The sequence below is a fragment of the Ochotona princeps genome, chromosome 27 (assembly GCF_030435755.1).
Source record: "Ochotona princeps isolate mOchPri1 chromosome 27, mOchPri1.hap1, whole genome shotgun sequence".
In the NCBI taxonomy this organism is placed as follows: Eukaryota; Metazoa; Chordata; class Mammalia; order Lagomorpha; family Ochotonidae; genus Ochotona; species Ochotona princeps.
Window position 1 is genome coordinate 25,690,508 of NC_080858.1, and position 8,345 is coordinate 25,698,852.

The 8,345-nt window shown below is 57.8% G+C and overlaps 1 protein-coding gene across 2 annotated transcripts in view; it reads right to left on the bottom strand.

The window, feature by feature from the left end:
* PRICKLE1 (prickle planar cell polarity protein 1) overlaps positions 1-7,864 on the bottom strand; it is a 64,914-nt gene extending 57,050 nt beyond the window's left edge. For both annotated transcript variants that reach the window (XM_058655916.1, XM_058655917.1), the window contains exon 1: positions 7,704-7,864. The gene's annotated coding sequence lies outside the window, so the exon portion shown is untranslated. The remainder of the gene's footprint in view (positions 1-7,703) is intronic.
* Between the last annotated feature and the right edge of the window lie 481 nt (positions 7,865-8,345).

Genomic DNA, 8,345 nt, shown 5'->3' on the forward strand with positions numbered 1-8,345 from the left:
ATAGAGATCTTTTCCAACCACTGCCTCATTCCCCAAATGGCTGCAATAACCAAGACGGGCCAGGCTGACACCAGGGGCTCCATCCTGGTGCCCCACACGGGTGGTAGAGGTCCCAGCACTTGAGAGACCCTCCGCTGTGTTTCCAGAAGCACCAGCTGGGAGCTGCACAAGTGAGTAGCCAGGACTTGCCATGGGAGGCTGATGTCACAGCTTTTCCCACTGGGCCACACCCACAGGCCCCAAGAAGAGTCAGACATTGAGCTCCTCCAAGTCTTCAGCGACACTCCTCAGCTGTCTTTCCAGGGGAAGCGCCTCCAAGTGTGGAAAACACCCTAAGCACGCCATTGAACGTGCCCAGAGTCTTGAAATGGAAGGAAAGTGTTGTCTTCACGCTGCCTTTCAGACGGATGGCTGCATGCATCCTCTCAGTCTGTGGGTGCTTGGACTGGGACTGACAAGAGGCCTATCAGCTGGGAAAAGTGATACATCACGGCGCCTGTGGATTCACTGCACGTCAACTGTGTGGCAGGCACCGTGCCAGGCAGGAGGAGGCAGCAGTGGGCACAGCCCCTCTCCTCCCTGGTGTCATTCACTGCCTGCTCACAGGTATCCCACCAACACCCCCTAAACTGGATCCAAAAAGAGCTGTGGTACTCTGACTATGTAACACTGAAAACACGCGTGGCCAGTAAGAACCAATCAGCAGACCCACCAGGTAGGCAGGCTGGGGAGCAGTGTGGCCTTGTGGCTTCAGACACCAACATTTTAGAAGCAGAAGGGAACTGGGCCACCAGGAAGTTAGGGACTCACCCACAGCCATGCACCGGGACCATCTGAGCGACCTGCTCAGACTGCGTGAGCCAGGGTGGGACTGTCTCACACACCTCCAGCATGTGCAGGTCCCCCCACACCCCTCCCCACACACGAGTGCCAACACTCCAATTCTCTCTCCCTTAGGTGAGGAGGTGGGGGAAAAGAGAGAGTGATTTTTCTGGATTGTTCCTTAAAATTCAGAAGGTTAAAAAATCCACTTACAATACCTCACTCTGGCAAAGCTCTGGTCTGCTTGGAACACATTGCTGAGGGCACATGGTTGGCTATTGGCCTGCCAGACCCACGAAGCCTAGGGCAGGCCCACATCAGGGCCATAGATGGCCAGGTTAAAGACAAGCATCCTCTTACAGTTCATTTTTCTCCCTGACTTCACACGCACAGAAACACATAAGGCAACTGAGAGTGAGGAGGTGGGGGGCACATTCTGACCCCTCCAGCCCTGTTCCGGAGGCCCCGAACCAAGCCCGCTCAGCGAGACTGCCCACATGAAGCTTGTGAGGAAGAAAGCACCGCCAAGGGCCCAGCTCTAATGCGGCAGCCTGCTTCCCATCCCACTCCCTGCCTGTGGCCTGGGAAAACAGTCGAGGACGGCCCAAAGCCTTGGGACTCTGCACCCGCGTGGGAGACCGGGAAGAAGCTTTGGGCTCCTGGCTATGGATCGGCGCAGCTCTGGCCATTGAGGCCACTTGGGGAGTGAATCAACAAACGGAACATTGTTCTCTCTGTCTCTCCTCCTCTAAGTATATCTGACTTACCACTTTAAAAAATAAATTAATTAGTTAAAAAAAAAAAAAAGGAAGAAAAGAAAGCACTGCCAAGCGGCTCCAAATTCCCAGCAAACCCAGGGAGTCTCTTACGAGAAACATCTGGAACTGTCCAGTGCACCCCAGCCCTCACTGTATCTTTCTCAAGATTAAGTAATGTGCATACATTTCAAGTGCTGAACGTACTTATTAATTACCTAGTCACACAAGAATTGCGGATGTCATCTCCTTTGCACACACAGTACAACAGATACAAGGCTAGGGTACAAAGGAGTTTTCTTACAGAAAGTCCAAATGCTCCCTGAACGGGCTGGCCAAAGAAAACAGCATTGCCTCCAGCCGCTGAAGACCCTGAAGAGGGAGGTGGGACTGTCCAAGCACGCACACCGCACTTGGAAGCAGCAACTGCAAGGACCGGCTGCGGAGTTCCTGCCGCAGATCAGCATATCATTTCCTATCACTAGCATCAGAGATACAGGAAACAGAAATGCCCTTACAGAAACTGTAATGTGGTTTAAGTTGGTTTACTACCAGATGGAAACGGCGTGTGTGTGCACGTCTGTGTGTCCAGCGGGCAGCATTTTAACCAAGGCAGACAAGCTGGCCAGTTCAAGAAAAGGTTCCCACTGATTTTCTAGCATTTCTGGCGTGCACACTTAGTCACTTTGGCAGTGGGGCTGGGCGCTGAGCCATCAGAAGTCACACACAGCTCATTTAACCTGGTGCTGGGCACCCTTCCTCCAAGCAGGACTGCTGAAATCAAAGAGGGAAAAACCAGGTTCCAAGGCCACCCCGAAGCACAGGGGCAGTGACCTCACACCCTGCCCTTGACTTGACCACTGCCGGACACTGGCGGCACCACAGAGCAGCAGCCACCCAACCTCCCAGGTGGCGGCAACCCCAGCAGCCTGTGTTACCTTCAGCTGCCTCCTGCAGGGGCTGCATGGAACGTGGCATTTTCCAACCTGGATTACGTGGTGCTGTTTGTGACACTGTGGAAGCTTTGAAAAGCATCGGAAGAGTTGCCAGTGCTTAGGCTGCCACCACCTAGAGCAGCACTCTGTTCAATGGGATGCATCTGCCGTGACCCTAAGGGCCCACGTGAGTCCACGGCCACAAGGCCTGTCCACCCAGAGCAGCACTCTGTTCAATGGGATGCATCTGCCGTGACCCTAAGGGCCCACGTGAGTCCACGGCCACAAGGCCTGTCCACCCAGAGCAGCACTCTGTTCAATGGGATGCATCTGCCGTGACCCTAAGGGCCCACGTGAGTCCAGGCCACAAGGCCTGTCCACCCAGAGCAGCACTCTGTTCAATGGGATGCATCTGCCGTGACCCTAAGGGCCCACGTGAGTCCAGGCCACAAGGCCTGTCCACCCAGAGCAGCACTCTGTTCAATGGGATGCATCTGCCGTGACCCTAAGGGCCCACGTGAGTCCACGGCCACAAGGCCTGTCCCTACACCTTGCCAAGGTGCCACGTCTGGAGTGGGTCAGACAATTGCTGGAAATACAACCCCGTAGGCCTGGCATCACTCCACTCTCTCCAGGCCCCAAGAGTGTGTTTTCTCATTCTTGGCTTTAATCAAACATTATCTGAGAGCTATTAAAAGATTTAAACCACCATAGTTTAAAAAGACTTCAGTACTCAGCGGTTTTGAATGAAGAGGACCAGGAGGGCTTCGTTCCTGCAGAGGGGAAGTGCTTGGCTGATCCCTTCCCTGGCTGAGGAATGTCTCATGGCAGCTGGTCCTGTTGCACAGGGCGTCAAGTCACAGCCTATAGTGCCAGCATCCCACTTGAACGCTGGTTCAAGTCCTAGTTGCTCCACTTCTCATCTAGCACCTTCTAGTGCACCTGGGAAAGTAGCAGGAAGATGACCCAGAACTTGGTCCTCTGCCATGGTCTCCTAGGTCCATGTGGGAGACCTAGGTAGGGTGCATGTCTTCGGCTCAGCCCAGCTCTGGCCATTGCAGTCATTTATTTCAAATAAACACACACACACACACACACACACACACACACACACAGAACGTTCTTATTAACCCATTTCCATCCTCTTTTTCCCATACCTCCTCACACATAAGCAAAAATTAACAGAAGAAATCTGAAGGCCAAGGGGCTTCAGATAGATAACTACCAGAGAGAACTACCACATCCTAAGGAGGAAGGGAGCTTGCAGTCTGAGTCGCTTACAGATGTTCTCAGACAACCCCTTCCTGCTTCCCTGCTCTCTGCTTCACCCCCTGGGTTCTGGGTTGTCGTTTCCATGGCCCCACGACGCTTCTTTCCAACATCAAAGTCAACAGCCACCCTGACGAAGCACCACATCTCGTGGGGACTGTTCCCTCTACGTATTTGAGGGCAGCAAACGTGGCGGGAAAGGAGGTTACAAAACAGCACCACAGGAAACCAAACAGCCGTTCTTTAAATTAAAAACTATAACAGCCAGGTTCTTGAAACTCACTTGGATACGCTGTTTGGCACACAGCTGCCACACGCCACCAAAACTGTGTGTAACTGGAAACATTTCAAACATGGCTGTTACCAAGTCAGAGACCAGGGCTGGGAGCTGGAACCCAACTCTCTGAAGCGCCGCTGAATGAGGCCACCCAGCCCAGCTGTCTGCTCAGGAGCCCCGTGGAAGCAGAGCATTCTCACTGCATCACAGACAAATTTGTCCCTCAGGAGTCCCGAGGGGCCTGGGCACTCTGAGGAGAGCAGGAGTGCGCAACTGGGGCCGAGACAAGCCAGACGACACCGGCTAACTTTCCTGCAAGCGTCTCTTCCCAGCGTTCTCCTGGACAGACACGCGCAGCTGCAGGGTAACCAGTTGGTTCATCTCAGGATCGCTTGGGACCAACCTCAAGGCGGGTTGAGAAAGTCAAATAAAGCTAAGTGACAGCAGCTCAATCGTTTACAGCTCTGAGTTTTAAAATGTTGACATTGGCTTCTGCCTTGCTGGCACTTTTACTTTCAACGTGAAAATCTCCTAGGGTAGGGGAATGGGCCTGGAGTGGTGTCCTGAGCTCATTCTTGTTCCAGGAGAAGTCCCTTCCAATGTGACCAAGCACGGGCCTGAGAAAAACGGCTCCTTTCTCTCTGCACAGCCCAACTCCCCCCTCCCCCACTCCAGACACTGGGGGGCAGGCAGAGCCAGTGAGCGAAGGCAGGAGCCATGCTTGGAAAAATCGTGTCATCCTGGCACACAGAGGAGTGATACGATTATTCTGTCCTGTGCCAGAAACACCAGCAAGTCTCTGCATGGCCCATCCCTCCTTTGGGACAGGGAGCCAGAGGGACAAAGGCTTACAGGGACACCGCTGCCACCCCTGTGTTCACCCAGCCGCTCATGGGCAGCCACGTCCCCAGGGAAGCTGGGTGCAGGTGGTTGGGGTGCACAGTAGGTGCAGAAGTGCACCAGCTGGGGTAGTTGTACTGCTCTGGCAGCATCCTGATCCCTGGCACTCACCCATGCTGCCCACGGTGTCGAGGAACTCCCACAGTGCACATCTTGGCACCAGACAAGTGCAGGTGCTTCTGACCTGAAGCTGCTAGTGTGGCGCGAACACAACAGCCTCAGCGGTCCCTGGACAGCCACCCTGGCAGCCGAAACGCAAAGCCTGCTCCCTCTATGCCTCTCCGTGTGCAGCAGTCACACACAGCCACAGCGACTTTATTATGCTGGTGCTTCAATAACTGCTGGTATTTTAAACAGCACAGAGAAAACAGAGAGCTCTTTTTGCAAGGGGAGGAGTCTCTCCCGGTCAAGGGACAGCCTGTCCGCAGGCAGACGGGAGCCACCCTGGTTTCTTACAAGGAAAACGGGCTCAATCTACCCCTCCAGCCAGGAAATTCAGTGCAGCAACAACACCGAGTCGCAAGATTCTTTCCTCCAGGACTCTTCCAAGACCCTGCAGCCCCAAACCCAGGGTGCACTGCTGGGAGGGGGCCTCATTAGCGGAGATCACCCAGAGAGACCCTCTTCCTTTCTGTGAACATCAGCGGCAGCCCCAGTATTCAACTCGATATCTCCCTTTCAAGTAACTGTGGGGTGATGACGCCATCTATTTTTATAAAATCCCTAAAGAAACCAGAAACGTTAACTTTTTATTTCCCTTTCCAGGCACCACAGGACAGAGTGCCAGAAGCAGGAGGTAAGCTGAAGGCTTAGAGTCCTTCTCTCCAGCTGCCCCTGCATCGGCGTGGCTGCCCCAGCTGTCCCGGCTGCCCCTGCCTCGGCGTGGCTGCCCCAGTTCACTCATGGCACCCCCAGAATCATGCAAATGACGATGTACACATCTTGATGACAAAAAGGCAGCCAACTTGCTAGGCTGCCCAGGCACTCCAGGCACACACTGGAGTCCAACAGCAGCCCCTTCTGTTAGGAACCACCCAGCTCTTTCACTAATAACTCAGCAACCAGCACCAAGTAAAAGACAGCAAAGCTCACAGACTCCACCCCCTCCGGCCCAGGCATCTGTCCACCTCCTCAGACCTGGGTGGGCGCGCCACTGTGTTCCTGTAAGTTAAGAAGTGCTGGACTTCACTGGCAAGTGCGCTAACCCTAAGCTGTGGGGTGATGCCCACCGCCGTATAGTGCCTCTCGGTTTTCATCTGTGAGCCCGTGCACAGCTAACCTTTAAATCCTTTGCATCAACAGCTCTGGAAGAGCTGGTAAAATACACCCCCCCCCCCCCCCGTTCCCCGCCAGCTGAAGGCCTGAGGAAACCCTGGGGGCACCAGCAGGTGCTGTATTTTGCTTTCTTTAGCCTCCAGCTGGGCTACAATGACAGATTCCTGTCCCAGGCTAGGCCCTGCCACCTAGGCTGAGGCCACAAGATAAATGGCTCCTGTTTAAGTTTAAAATACCTTGGTGGGAGCGAACATCGCTACAGGAAAACAGGTTGGACAGACACTGCGTCATCCTCACAGCGCTGTCTAAATGAAAGCAGAATTGGGGGATTAAGTTGGTGTTCTACTCAAAATGTATCCATCTCGCTCTCCAGGGAATTTTTTCCTTCACCGAATCTGGAAACAGACTTGCAGTTAGGGCTGGCCACACAAGGCTGCCACCCCCACCGTCCCCCAACCCAAGGCGGGGACACCTCCCCGAGGAGGCAGCCCAGGCTCGGTGGGAAAAGACCACTTATCACCTCCCTGACAGGCAACCGCTGAGCTCACATCTGGAGCTGGAGGGGGGGCAGACGCGAGCAGCCCTCGGCCGCCCACACCTGGGGGCTGTCTGCAGCCACAGACGGGCAGTCTCTGGACTCCAGGGGGTGCGTGTGGAGCATGCGATGGCGCACAGTGGCCCTTACATAACATTCCCGGCAAACGCAGTCGGCTGTGCTGCAGGCAAGACGCGAGCCGGCACAGGCTTCACTCGGCCCGGCGCAGTGCACGCCCAGGGGCGCCGGCTCCCTTCCCACCGCCGGGATGCAAGCGTCGCGGCCGTGCCAGGAGAGGCTGGACCCTCAGCGGCCTCCTGTTCTGCGCCTCGGCGAAGCGGCGTTCCAGCCCGCGCGCCGCGCAGCCTCCCCAGGCGGCCGGGCGACCCAGCGGGGCCAGCCACCGGGCCCCTTCCCAGCCTCCCACAGTCACCCTGGGAGACAATTTTTGCAAACTGCCCGGGATAGCACGGCCCTGCCGGCAGCCAGGGGCGGCGCCGTGCGCTCGCCTTAGAGGGCAGTGGTGGTCTAGGAATCGCTGCCGCGGCATTCCGCTTCCCTCGCCCGGCGGTCACCAACACGCCCGGCTTCTCCAACTTTTTCTGCCCTGGGGAAGAGGCGCCCGCCTTCTCTCCCTGTCCGCGCTGCCCTCTGCAAACCGCAGCGCCGGGACGCGCGGGAGCCGAGTGCGCCCCCCGCGAAAAGCGCGCGGCCTCCCAGGCCAGCACAACCCAGACCCTTCCCTGGGCGTCCACGGGCTTCCGAAAGGCGGCCCTGGCCCGGGCCCGACGGCAGTGCGCACAGGAGCGCAGAGTCCGGTCAGGCTGCGGGAGCCTCCCGAGAGCCCGTTACCGCAGCCCGGGACCTGCGCGGCCCCCGGGGCCCTCGCCCGTGCGCCCGGCCGCGGCCGCTGTCACGGCCCCCGCAGGACTCACCGCGGGCGCTCAGCAGGCTGCAGTCCCGGCGTCAGCGGCGCGGACCACGGAGAGCCCGAGAGCCGCCGGGCGGCGCGGCGTCCGGGAGGCGGCGCGGGCTGCGGGCTGCGGGCTGCGGCGGAGACGCTCGGGCCCCGCGCCCCGCCCCCGGCCCGGCCCCGGCCCGGAGCGAGCGAAAACGCGGAGCGCGGACGCCCCCTGCGCGCACACGCGGATCCGGGCCGCCCGGCGCGCCCACGCGCGGCCCTGCTCGGCGCCGAGTGGCGAGACCGGCGTGCGGGGCGAGCAAAAGGAGGACTGAGAGAGGCAGGGCCAGCTCAGTTGCTCCCAGGAGCTGCCGTACTGGGTGGGGCGCGGGCAAGTTCACCCGCACGGCCCAGGTCCTCGCGTGCTGCGCGGGTGCCGCCCCCCGCCCCGCCCCCAGTTTTAGGCTTTTCTTCGTTTTTTTTTAACCGGCAGTCCCGGTGGATCGAAGGACAGGAGGCGTGGAGCCGGGCGGGGGTGGGGACGGGACGGGCAGACCCAGGGGCCGTTTTCTTGGGCTCCCAGGACTGCGGGTTTGCGTCCTGGGTTCCCGTGCTTTCGGCTGTGTGGACAGCCAGGTGTTCTGTGAACTTCGATTCGCCCGCACCCTTCCGGCCT